Source organism: Polistes fuscatus, unplaced genomic scaffold (genome assembly GCF_010416935.1).
Source record: "Polistes fuscatus isolate 324 unplaced genomic scaffold, CU_Pfus_HIC Scaffold48, whole genome shotgun sequence".
Lineage (NCBI taxonomy): Eukaryota > Metazoa > Arthropoda > Insecta > Hymenoptera > Vespidae > Polistes > Polistes fuscatus.
In genome coordinates, this window is record NW_025113127.1 from 160,736 (window position 1) to 175,365 (window position 14,630).

Genomic DNA, 14,630 nt, shown 5'->3' on the forward strand with positions numbered 1-14,630 from the left:
ATATATGATGCCAATACGAAGTTAATAATATAACAGGGTTATGTTGTTATTGAATGAGTAACCTAATTTTCAAGCCGGTTATCATCTGCGAATTCTAACGTAAGCCTTGTGCAATGCCATTTCTCTCAAAACTGCGGAAGCTTATTTGTACTTCTAATATATGTGATGTCGAGTGTTGTCGGTTTGTCGTTCGTTGTTGAGTCGTGATGTGTTGCTGTGATGCTTGCGTGATCTTTCTCGTTTTTTTGCTTCCTCGTCCGGGGCCGATGCGTTCTTCGTAAATTCGTTCTTCGTGATGTTGAAGCTCGTTAAAATGCTCTTCTCGTAATGCTCTCGTTGAATGCGCTGTCATGCTATTGTTTCAAGAGTTTTTATAGGGAGAAGATGATCGGTATCCCTTCCCTAGATTGATAGATCCAATAACAGAAAAGTCCGTAGTTCATCAATACAGACGATTAAAGTTTTTAATGGCTGTGGTAGTGGAGACAAGGGCCGGAAATAACTTATTCGGAATAAAGGAAATCGTCTTTCTGGGTAGGAACGCGTGTGTTTACTTAGTCAGTCGACACCACTTCGAAGGTCTGCCGGCCGAACGTTCCGTCGCATCGATACCTTTCAGATAATCTCGGGCTTTGCTTGACAGTTTTACGGCCTTCGAGGATGCGCTATAATGTCTCTTCTACATCTTCGAATACGATGCTTGCGACTCAACATAATATCGAAAACCTATGTCATACGATTCATTACTACAATTGCGTCATGCCTTAACATATAATAAATACATTTTTGCAAACGGTTTAATTAAATTTTTTTGAAGTAATACTTCTTTTGGCGCGTTGGGGAAAATGTAAAGGGGAGTGATTTTGTTCCGAGCGTCTGGAAAAACGACACCATGAAGTTTGTCGGTATTTAACAACGCTCGGCAAAGCGATTTCAAGTATACGGCATCATAGTCGCGATCAATACACTGATTGGTACGGACGTGTTTATATTTTGTTCTTAATCTCTTATCCTCCTGTCTATACACATTCAATAGTTTGAATAAGGTCGTTAGACAGCTGTTAAATTTGAAATCTTTTGACTCGGTTACATCAATGGATATAAGCTTTTCGCATATCCTTGACCAGGATATGCAAACATTCAAGCTACCGCCGTGGCAAGTAGCTATTGGATCCAGTCGTCCGACTACTCCTAATAGCAGGAAAAGACCAAGAGCAGAGGATGATAACTTTAATAAAAATCATGAAAAGGAAGGAGTTCTACTAACAGCAAATAGGTACGCAATTCTAAGTGAGTGCACGGAAGTAGATGCACCGGCTCCAGTAAATGGACAGTCACCAAAAGGGTCCCCTCCTCCTCCTCCGATATATATAGATGCCGTTATTGATATTCAATCGCTGAAGAAATGTTTAGAAGAAGTCGTGCATGAAAAAAGCTACACTCTTAAGATTAGCAATAATCAGGTTCGTGTCCTGCCGGCCGATCCGGAGTCTTATTGAAGGATTGTGAGAATTTTGAAGTCATCGAACGCTAATTTTCACACATATCAATTAAAACAGGAACGGTCGTTTCGGGTTGTCTTGCGCAACATTCATCATTCCGTTGATTTGAATGCCATTAAGGACGAACTTCAAGAGCTTGGGCATGAAGTTGTAAACATAAACAAAATAAGACACAGGGTACCACATAACCCGCTATCAATGTTCTACATTGATTTGAAGCAGAATCAAAATAATAACACGGTATATAACATAAACAAACTAAATAATACAATAGTCAAAATAGAACCACCCCTAAAAAAGAAAGAAATAGTTCAATGCAAAAGGTGCCAAAGGTACGGTCACACTCAGAGGTATTGCAATCGCACATACCAGTGTGTCAAATGTGCAGGTCAACACGCAACGGTTGATTGCAAAAAATCAATAGATACTTTAACAACCTGTATTCTATGTAGCGGCCTACATACTGTGGACTACAAGGGATGTCCACGCTATCAAGAACAGCTTAAGAAAACATTCCCGAAACCAAGGCTCAGGGAAAATCTTAATATTCAGACCAACCTACAAGCAACGAAGGGAAATAATCACCTGTAAATAATCCAAACCTGGAGACATCCAATAACGAAAATACAAGCAATTGTACAGAATCTTCCGAAAGTCTGAGGAAATTGGAAAAACTTATCGAAAAACATTCTGAGCAAATAAATAACCTCATCTCATTATTAACAGTTATCGTAAATAAATTGTCAAGTATCGGCAAATAATGAAGACTCTACGTATCGCGGTTTGGAATGCCAACGGTCTAATGCAACGAAAAGTTGAGTTGGAAGCTTCCTTGAAACATCAGGATATTCAAATATTGCTGGTATCTGAGACACCCTTTACTGACAAAACTTATTTCAAAATTTTTGGCTTTAAGGTTTACTGCACGAATCATCCAAGTGGAAAAGCACATGGAGGTACAGCGATTATAATTAAATCTAGTTTGAAAGATTACGAACTTGCACCCTATAAACAAGATTATCTTCAGGCAACAAATGTTATGATTTACGACTAGCATAGCCCACTAACTATCTCGGCAGTCTACTGCCCTCCTAAACACAATATCCAAAAAGCAGAATTCGATCATTTCTTGGAAAGTCTGAGTACTAAATATATGGCAGGAGGCTATTTTAATGCTAAAAATAACCATTGGGGCAGTAGAATTGTAAACCCAAGGGGGAGAACTCTTTTAAAAAGTATTGAAGCAAATAAGGCAACGTTTATTAGTTCTGGAGAACCAACGTATTTTCCAACAGATGTCAACAAAATTCCAGATTTGTTCGATTTTTGCATACTTAAAAATATATCTCTTAGATATATACAGGTATGCTCTACACCTGACTTTTCTTCTGACCATTCTCAAATCATAGCAACAATAAACACTACAATTGTTGAGAATAGCCCCCCCATGCTCAATATGCAATAAATTTACAAACTGGGATCATTTCGGGAGACATTTAGTACTGCTGCTACAGCCGTAACACCATTGGTAAAGACCAACGATGTAGACGTTGCGATAAATTACCTAACAAATAATATAATAAATGCAGCTCGAGCTTCTACACCTAGTCCTAAAAGCAAGAATAACCACGAGTACCCTGAATACATTATAAGAAAAATCCAAGAAAAACGAAAGCTGAGAAGAATCTGGCAAAATAGCAGATTACCGGATGACAAACAGAAATTAAATAAAGCAACGAGGATTCTAAGAAAAAATCTCACGAACTTTAAAAATGAAGGCCTACAGATCTTCCTAACAAAATTAAATCCCACAGCTAACAGTAACTATTCACTTTGGAAAGCAACCAGGCGATTCACATGTCCAATACAAGACATTCCGCCGATTCGACAACCACAAGGTGGATGGGCCAGAAGACCGATAGATAAAGCGAATCTCTTTGCCCTTCATCTGACTGAAGTATTCAAATCTTCTCCATCTTCTGCATCTAACGAGGAAGAAGAGATCAAGTGTTTTCTCTGCTCGCCTTTTCAACTGTCACCACAAATCAGACCTTTTACCTCGACAGAGGTCAAAGAGGCAATCGCAGCTTACATCAATCCAAGAAAGGCACCAGGCCTTGATCTAATCAGCGGGAAGGTGATTAAAAATTTGCCGAAGAAAGGAATCGCATCAATAGTTTCCATATTTAATGCCATTATACGTCTAGGATACTTTCCTACCACCTGGAAAACAACTGTAATAACGCTCATTCATAAACCAGGGAAAGCAGCAAGTGAAGTTACGTCATACCGACCAATTAGTCTTTTATCCGCTCTGTCTAAGCTATTTGAAAAAATGTTAATTATTCGCCTCCACGCTGAGCTGGATTCTAAAGTACTCCCTGATCATCAGTTCGGATTTCGAAAGCACCATGCAACAATTGAGCAAATTCAACGCATAACTAGTGTACGATCGGAATCGATCATAGCCGAAAATCGATTGTAACTAAAAAACGATATTTACTATGCGCCCACTAAATCGATGGAGAATACTAGTAACCCGACATCGATAACCCCCACCACTCGACCGTCGAGTGAGAGCACCCTGCAGGGCTCATTAAAAAAGACATTCGGTCTATTCTACCGCTGGACGCCTACGAGGACACTTGGAGACAAATTAATCGGAGGCAAGGAGCGAGAGGAGCATAGAAAGACAAGGAGTTTATCTGTTAAGCGAATGTATCTTACAGATATTATAAATACGATAGTGAGAAGTAGAGGCGATAATTAACGGTGAGAGATATAATTTCTATTTCTTTCAACTTGATTACTCATCCGGGTAATCGTGACGAGAAGTTGATCACGGACTATGTCCGTTATCCATCGTCGTCCATTGTACTGATAACAACAGGGTTTTTTGCCGCAAGGCCTTTTCCCTGACGAGCCAATAAAGCCTTGCACTTATTGGCTCAACCACGTGTTTTATTTTATTCTAATTCACCTTTTCACCTCCTTATAATAAGCTTAATCCAATCGCTGGAGGACTCCGTGTTGGAGGAATTTTGGCAAATACAACTAGAAAGATATCACAAGATCTAGAACAGAAAAAATACTGTTCAGCGGTATTCCTGGACATTAGGCAAGCCTTCGACAAAGTGTGGCACACGGGACTGCTTTACAAACTAAAAAAAATACTATCATATCCTTTTTATCTGATTCTCAAGTCCTATCTCACAAATAGGAAATTTATAGTCAAATATCAAAACCAACTCACCACAGCCTATCCTATTTTATCCGGTGTTCCGCAAAGCAGTGTACTCGGGCCTTTACTGTACGCAATCTACACAGCAGATTTTCCAACCTCTGACGAGATAACTACAGCTACATTTGCGGACGATACAGCTCTGTTAGCATCTGACAGCAATCCTCAAAATGCGACTGATATCTTACAACGTCACCTACATATTCTAGAAAGATGGTGCCAAAAGTGGCACATCAATATAAACGAAAGTAAATCGGCGCATGTAACATTTACACTGCGTAAGCGAACATGTCCTCCAGTTGCCATTAATGGGGCAGAAATACCAATGAAAGATTCGACTAAATACTTGGGAATGATACTGGATAAAAGATTGACGTGGAAACGACATATCCAATCAAAAACAAACTACTTGAAGGGAAAAGTAAGAGATATGTATTAGATAATTGGGAGAAAATCTAAGTTAAGTCTCGAGAGCAAGCTTGCTATCTATAAAGCAATCCTAAAACCGGTATGGACCTATGGAATCCAAATTTGGGGTACTGCTGGTAACTTAAATATAGAAATCTTACAGAGATTCCAATCAAAAATCCTGCGTTGCATCTGCATTCGATGAGCTAGAATTTTCTGACAACGATGATGACGAGGAGAATAATTTAATTAAAATAGCAGAAAGCAATAGATTTTTGTCATCAATTTTTTACTACTTATACTTGCAACTGGTAGTTTAGCCAATCGTGAACGCGTTAATTTATTACTCCAGTATTGTATTGTATTTTATTATCTACGTTTTATTTATATAATGTATGTAGGATTGGAAAATACGAACAGGAAGCTATCGAATATTCGATAACGAGCATTGTTAAATATAGACGTATCTCGAATAGAAATAAAGTCGTATGTCAGAAAAAACGTAAACAGAAACACTAAGAGTCGAATAGGCAAGAAACGACAGTTGCTGAGAAGATACGCAGTTCAAGTTGTTGTTCGAAAGTTCTAGAACCATCATTATCGAATAGTCGAATAAGCAAAGAGAAACATAAGAAAATAGCGTGTAATATTATAGTATGAAGGAAACAAGAAAATATGAATGTGTATGTGTTTAGCGTGGTTGCGGGGAAGACAAGAAGGAGAGAGAGTATATAAGGTGAGAGAATGGGCAGAGGGGTACGAGTTTTGACGAGTGTAATCTGAGTGCATTGATGAGTTTGATGAGCATGAGTCTGACAAGAGTAAAGAGTTTTAATGAGTATAAAGAGTAAATAGTATTAATGAGTATAAAGAGTAAAGAGTATCGATAAGTATATCAATGAGTATAACGAGTAAAGAGTGTAAGAGTTTAAAGAGTATAGTAATAAAGAATGTAATAACAGAGTAATTTAGAGTATTTGTAGGGAAGAAATAATATTTCCTACATGTAATATACAATATTATTAATATAATACGTACTACATTAAATCTACATATCTATTATCTACGATAATTATCGAAAATATATCTTTTTTCTAAAAATCAATCATTTTGACACAATCTTAGTAGAAATAGATATATATTATAAAGTTTTGCAACGTTTAATGTCCATTGACATAAATTTCCAATTTAATAAAAATTTAACTATTATCTACGATTAACTGTAGAAAATATTCTGTCTGTCCGAAAAAACGGTATATATTCTTAGAAACATTTAGGATTACAAGATAAGTAAAAAATGAAGTAATCAAGTAAAACCTTACTTTGTATTTAGTAATTTTTATAAAGCAACAGATGATAATAGGCAGAAATTAGTTTTTGTATAAGAAAAATATTGTATTTATTTTAAATAATGTAATATCCGCTGTTTTTAGAAAATAAGAAATATAATAGTTTATTGCAAAAGTTGTTATAATTGAAGAAAGGCCAGAAGTTAAAACACGCTACTATTAAAAATATTTAAGCTGATTTTAAAGCAGATTGTTTATTTGCGGCTAGAATTTAACGCTTGACTTAAAAGCAATATAGTAAAGGTGTAAAGTCTTTAAAGATGTTTCAAAAGAGAAAAAGATATGCTGGAGCAAACGTAAGGATTATTTAGAAAATTTGGCTAAAATTACTAATGTCCCTTTAGATTTTCGATTATCGATTAGTCTGTTTTTGATCTATTTACGCTCAGAAATTTACATAAATATCTCTTGTCGATAAGCAAAGCCGTTAAAGCAGGAAGACCTGTTTCGACTTCGATTTTCTTCCGAGCATTGTTTAAACTTTTTAAAGTGTTTAAAGTTAACAGATGACTTACGGCTAGGGAGTGTTGTGATGGTTCGATCTTCTAATAATGCCATGAAATCTACCGGGTCGATTAATATTATCGGCGATAATTATATCTTAAGAAAAGATTATGATAAGTTATCATACAAAAAACTGTAGATTCCTAAAATCCGAGCAAAAATTCGGTTTTGTGGATAACAAAATAGTAGCCAAACAAGTACAGACGATCGAAATAATAACTAGAAAGAAGTTGAAGCAAGTAAAAGTCGTAAAGTGATCTCGTATTTAAACGATTCTTAGACGCAACCCTGGCTACAAGAAATATCACTGTCAAATTCGTTTAGCTAATTGGAAGAAGAGATAGAGATTAACAAAAGTAAAAAAGCTTACCTACCAACAACTCATTTTATTAAACCACAACTTACTTACGTTGTAGCTCAAATTGTAAAGCCCCTTATTGAGTTTCTTAATTATACAGCACAGAGACAAAAAACTATATTTTAAGACAAATAAAACTGCATTAAGTTAAAATACAAACAAGACACTCCCAAAATATTTCGTAAAGTAAACAAAGTTTTAAAGTCAAAAATCGCAGTCATCACACATACCAGCTGAAGACGGAAGAAAGCTACAGAACAGTCATCAGAGGCTTACATCCGAAAATAAGGCAATACAACCATCAAGAAGGAATTTAGAAAGCTGAAATATTAAGTAAGAGCTGTAAATTGTATTGTAAAATATGACAGGAAATAAGTATTGCCGTTTTTATGGTAGAATTTGAACCTGGAAGCAATAACAAGGATATTTTTAGTATAAACAAAATGCTAAACACTAAAATAAGTGTGGAACTATCATGACATTAAAAAAAAGTACCGAAGTGCATAAGATATCAGCAATCCGGACATACCAAGAATTATTGCAATAGAATCACCTTCGTGCGTAAAATGTGCACAAAATTATTTGTCAACTAATTGCCTTACTTTAGGAAAGATGTAATCAGTAAAATGCTAAATTAGCAAATGAAACCCCCCCCCCCCACACACACACAGACAAACTTAGTTATACAGGCTGTGAGATAAGAAAGAAGCTCCAAAGAAAACTTTGCTCACTTCTTCCAAGCAGAGTACATCTGCAGCAAAATATACAATAAAAAACAGTAGTAACTGACTTGAGAGATAATACGTGCTGTTCCAAGCACTTTATAGAAATTATAAATTTTTTTGTCTCATGAAGTTACGCGCAAGCGACTGCCAATTGATCATAATTAAACGAAAGAAAACAAGTGGACGCTACAGAAATCACAAAACTCTTTAAACAATTAATTAGAAATATAGAATAGGAACAAAAATTATAATAGGAAAAACGCAATACAAAAATAGCAAATAATAACTAGGCTACAACTGCTCATAATTGTGTTAACTAAGAAATAAAAATAGCTACCCTGAAAATAGCATTCTGGAAAGCTAAAAGATTGCAACAAAAGGTAATAGAGACAGAAATATTCTTAGACAATAACAGCATTGATATACTCCTCGTTTCGGAAACACACTTCTTTACAAGAAGCTATATAAAAATCTAGTATTACAATGTATACAACACAAGACATCCATCAGGGAAGGCAAACGAAGTTACAAGCATTTATATTGAAAAGTGACATCAAACACCATCTACATAGTCAAATTTGCCACGAACACATTCAAGCAACTACAGTTACAGTACAATCTAACACCAATAACAGGACAAAACCCTACCTCACAGAAATGGAAGGATTACTTTCAGTCGATAGGTGACAAATCCATCTAAGCAGAAGTTTGTAATACCAAACATAATATTATGCGTGTAGGATTCACATATTATTAACACTAGTTAAACATTGGAGAAGCTTTCTAAAAAGTTTGGCATGTAGGGCTCATAGATACATCTAGAGCCCTCTTACCAATGCATATGCACAATCTACTTGCATCATCATATCTAAGGGACAAGACCTTTATTATAAAAATCAATGATGCATACATACAAATTAAAGAAATCTAAGCTTGCGTACTGTAAAGAATTGGTCCTTGGATCAATACTGATACACTGACCAATACACTTTACCTTTAAACAGTCTATACAGTTGATATTCCAACTACTGATGAAAGTAAAATACTAACTTTTGCTGATAACATTGCAAATACTAACTATCATTCTGACCCAGCAGTAGCGGTGATCTTTTTGCAAGAGAATGTAACAAAAATAGAAAGATAGTTAAAAGAAAAAAGGATTTAAGCAAACCAAGCAAATGCAACCACATACTGTATAAAATGTGCAATACTGTAGAAATGCATACTGTAGAAAGCAGACTTCGCGGATATTAAACTAAATAACATAGTTATTCCACAAACTAGTGAGAAATCCAAGCTCAGCCTAGAAAATAAATTTAAAGTTTATAAAATCGTTAAAAAACCTTTATGGACCTTTGGGATATCACTACATTGGACGGCAGCAATGAATCATATAATAATGCTAGGATAAATACAATCGAAATTACTAAGTATAATAGTCAACGCACCATGGTTCATACGAAATGAAATATACGAAAGGACCTTTTACTAATGACAGTGATGGAAGAAATAGAAAATTTTACAACAAAATATAAAGAAAGAAGAACCCGCACTGCCATCAACTAACTAGCCGCAGAAACGTTAACTACTCTACTACTTTTAGAAAAAGACTAAAGAGGAAAAATTCGGTGAACTTAAATACATAAAAATTGTAAAAAGAAAAAAAACGATAACTCTAAGTTAGTGGTAATACGTAACCACCCACATGTTATTTTAAATTAATCAAAATAAGAAATTTACCTTATGCTCACGGACAAATTGTAAAGCAGAAACTTAAGGGGTTATACGCAGTTGCGAGGCTCAAAAAAGACGTCTTTTTATGAATTTTTTATAGAAAAGTTTTTATTTATCAATTACAAGTGATTGTAATTCAAATATAGCCTACTTTCAAGAATGCAATAGCGCGTCGATCATGTAAAAATATTAATTTGCACCGCTCCTGTAGATGATATCCTGAACGTCCTCTAAAAAAGGCACTTAGGGGTAACATCGATTTCGGCAGTTTGGATTATCAGAAATCAAAAAATATAGTGGTTGTTGCGTAATCCACACATCCGATTTAATATCTCGAGGCGTTACCCCCACTGAACTTCGTGAAAATAAAATATGAAAGTCAGGACCGGCGTGGCTCGTTAAACCGGAATCAAATTGGCCACATAGTCGATTAGAACCAATCGAAATTCCAGAAATAAGAAGGATTGCAACGCACGCGATATTGAACACTCCATTTAATTTATTTACGCGGTATTCTTCATTCATAAAGTTAAAACGGGTAATAGCTTATTGCGTTAAGTTCGCACGCAACTCGCGCAATACAAAAGAAAAAAAGGATAATAGGTGAATTAACGGTAGACGAGTTAAAGGACGCAGAATCAATTGCTATTAAATATGTGCAAAAAGAAGCATTCTCCGAGATCATCAAACGTATCAAATCTAAGAAAGAGGTTTGCGCGTCGTTTTCTGTACTTAACCCTTTTATTGATAGTCTGGGAATAATAAGAGTAGGAGGTAGATTAGCCAAAAGTAATTTGCCATACGAACGAAGACATCCGGCACTGCTGCCCAAGGATCATGCGATTACAAACGCGATAATACGTGAAAAACATTTTCAGATAGGTCACGGTGGTACGCAAGCCACATTGAATGCTATTCGCGAATCGTTTTGGCCAATAAACGGGCGAAGTAGCGTAAAAAGAGTAATTTATAAGTGTATCATTCGTCGGCGGTTAAAACCCACCACGCCTCAATATCCAATGAGTGATTTACCAGCGAATCGTCTATTACAAAATCGTCCATTTCTCCATACCAGCGTAGATTTTTGTGGACCGTTATTTATAAAGGAAAAGCAACATCGGAATCGTGGTCGAATTAAGATATACGTAGCAGTATTCGTTTGCTTTAGCACTAAGGCCGAACATCTAGAACTCGTGAGCGATTTAACAAACTGAAGCCTTTTTAGCAGCCTTACATAGATTTCTGGCACGCCGTGGTAAATGTTCGGACATATATTCTGACAATGCGACAAATTTTGTAGGTTCCGCGAACGAATTAGAAGCCCGCGTATCGCGAAGTTTAGCAAACGAAGGAATAAAATGGCATTTCATACCACCACGCTCCCCTCATTTCGGAGGTCTGTGGGAAGCGGCGGTAAAATCATTTAAACACCATTTAGTACGAATTGTCGGCGATACTTTATTAGGATACGAAGCGTTCTTAACTTATGTTTTAGAAATAGAGGCAATCCTTAATTCCCGTCCTATCACTCCCTTGTCTAATGATCCAAATGATCTTTGTGCTCTCACACCTGGCCATTTTTTAATTGGTGAATCATTAACGAGTTTAACAGAAGATGATTATCGGGATATACCATCTGGACGTCTATCACAATGGCAACATGTCCAGCAGATGAAACAACATTTTTGAAACCGTTGGAACAAGGAATACTTAAATGAACAGACAGTTAGAAAAAAGTGGCACAGAGGTACAACCGACGACATAAGCCCGGGTATGTTAGTCATTCTCCGCGAAGATAACTCCCCACCTCTTAAATGGCTTTTAGGACGCGTTACGGAAGTACATAAAGGTTCCGACGGTATAGCACGCGTGGTAACTGTGAAAACCACCAACGGTCTTTTAAAACGCGGTATTAAACGTCTTTCTCCTTTGCTGTACGATGCATAAAAATTTTGAATTGGGAGTTAGTAGAAGTAATTATTATTTATGTTTAATTCATCTGTAATATCTTGTTATTTGAATGTATGCATTTGAATGAATGTATTTGCTAATGTATATGTAAGTGTTGTGTGCGTGTTAAACGGTGCCCGTTCAAGGGGGGCGGTATATTGCGTAATCCTACGCAAGCGAGTGAGTGGGAATCGTTTCGAGACATCTCGAGACGTATCGACAATCGCCGAGATATAGGGACAAAAAACATTTTAGTTACGGTGCACTGAAGGAGCGCATCAAACTCCGTGCAGGGCGCTTGTGTCGCCTGGCACGCGTTCTCCCACTATTTCTATTAGTCCAATCATATGCATCGACAGCTACGGTTTCTACGGGTTTTTCTATAAAAGCTCGTGCTTTCACGCTTCAACATGATTCTACCACGAGACCTGCGAGAGATCACATCGAAGAGAACTACACTCCTGCGCTACTATTACATCAGCGGAACAAAGGAACAAGAGAAGAAGGCCACGTGGTCAGAATTATATTCTGCTTTGGATTAACATCATCAGCGATAGCTGCCGATAGGCAAGCCAGCGACACATCAGCAACAACTGTATTTTCAACCAGGGTTTTTATGCCGAAAGGCTTTTCCCTGCAACGAGCCAAATAAATCGTACTTATTAGTACTGACTGGGCTCAAAAAATATATTTTAATTTATTTTCACCTACCCTCATTCCTCATCCACCTATAAGTGCATTTTCAACGACAAGAAAACCACCGGAGTACCGATACAAGGCGTCGGTCGTTCAACAGCAGCAATTATGGCAGTTGAAATCATCCTGGGACGAAAACGTGCCCGAAAACATAAGCGAAACGTGGCAATCATTTCGTCAAAATTTATATGCATTAGAGGAGATAAGATTTCCGCGTAAAATAGCGAATAACAACAAAAATCTAGAACTGAATGGATTTTGTGACGCGAGCGAGAAGGCTTATGGTGCATGCATATATATAAAAACAACAGGCCGCAAACCGATGGTGCAATTGATATGTGCTAAATCCAGGGTCGCGCCACTCAAAACGCAATCTCTACCGCGTCTAGAACTTTGCGGTGCGTTAATACTAGCACGATTATACAAGGCCGCGAAAAACGCGCTACGAAGAATCGAATTCCGACGCTCGGTATTTTGATCCGATTCAACAATCGTGTTGAATTGGATTAATACTGCACCGCACACGTTGAAAACGTTCATAGCTCATCGCGTAGCAGAAATTACTGAAATCATCGCACCCGAACAATGGCGACATGTATCAACGAATCACAATCCGGCTGATTTGATATCTCGCGGCGTGACACCAATTGATCTTATCGGAAGCGAATTTTGGAGGTCAGGACCGTCTTGGTTAATTCAGCCTGAATCATATTGGCCACCCAACATATTAGAAAAAATAGAAATACCGGAAACGAAGAAAGTCGTATCACTCGCGACCTCTGATTCTTCGCCTGATTTATTTTTTCGTTACTCGTCAATTAACAGACTAAAACGCATAGTAGCGTACTGCATTAGATTCTCTCTCAATTCAAAGAGGTCGAAGGGCGATAGGATTACTGGCCAATTATCGGTGGATGAGTTAAAAAAACGCGGAAATGACCATATTATAGGTCATACAAGGCAAATCTTTCTATGAAACCATAAAGCAAATCAAAACTGGAAGAGATATTCGCACGTCAGTCATAGCTTTCAATCCATTCATAGATGATCGGGGTATTTTAAGGGTTGGCGGAAGACTAGCGAGAAGTAATCTACCCTATGATCAAAAACATCCGGCATTATTGCTAAAAGGACACTTTATTACAGATGCAATAATACGCGAAAGTCACGAAAAAATATATCACTGTGGGATACAAGCCACGCTTAACGCCGTCCGCGAAAGTTTCTGGCCGATAAACGGACGAGCTAGTGTAAAACGGATAATAAACAGATGCATAATTTGTAAGCGTTTAAAGCCGATCATGCCAAACTATCAGATGAGCGACTTACCGGCAACTCGAGTACAGCAAATGCGACTATTTCTACATACCGGTGTAGATTTTTGTGGTCCTATATTCATAAAGGAAAGGCAACATCGAAATCGCGGACGTATCAAAATATATGTAGCCATATTCGTCTGCTTCGCTACAAAAGCAGTGCATTTAGAACTAGTAGGCGATTTGACGACCGAGGCTTTTTTGGCGGCATTACAGAGATTCATTGCTCGCCGAGAAAAATGTGTTGACATATAATCTGATAATGCAACTAATTTCGTGGGCGCCGCGAACGAAATACAAAATCTCATTTCGCGTAAGCTGTCGGATGAGGGGATCAGGTGGCACTTCATCCCCCCTCGATCACCTCACTTCGGAGGGATCTGGGAGGCGGCGGTGAAGTCCTTTAAGCATCATTTGATTCGCGTAGTTGGGGAAGCATTACTCACCTACGAGGCAATGTTAACGTATGTACTTGAAATTGAAGCCATCCTTAATTCCCGACCTCTGACACCTCTTTCCGACGATCCCAACGACCTTTGTGCCCTCACTCCTGGTCATTTCCTAATAGGTGACTCGCTAACGAATTTGCCAAGCCACGATCTCCGTGACGTACCATGCTGCCGATTATCTCAATGGCAGCAGGTGCAACAGATGAGACAACACTTTTGGTCTCTGTAGAACAAGGAATACCTAAACGAACAGACGGTACGCAGGAAGTGGCACACGGGCACAGCGGACGACATATAAATAGGCACTCTAGTAACTCCCCGGAAAGACAATTCTCCTCCTCTAAAATGGCCATTAGGTCGAGTGACTGAGTTGCATGCCGGTGCTGACGGCATAACGC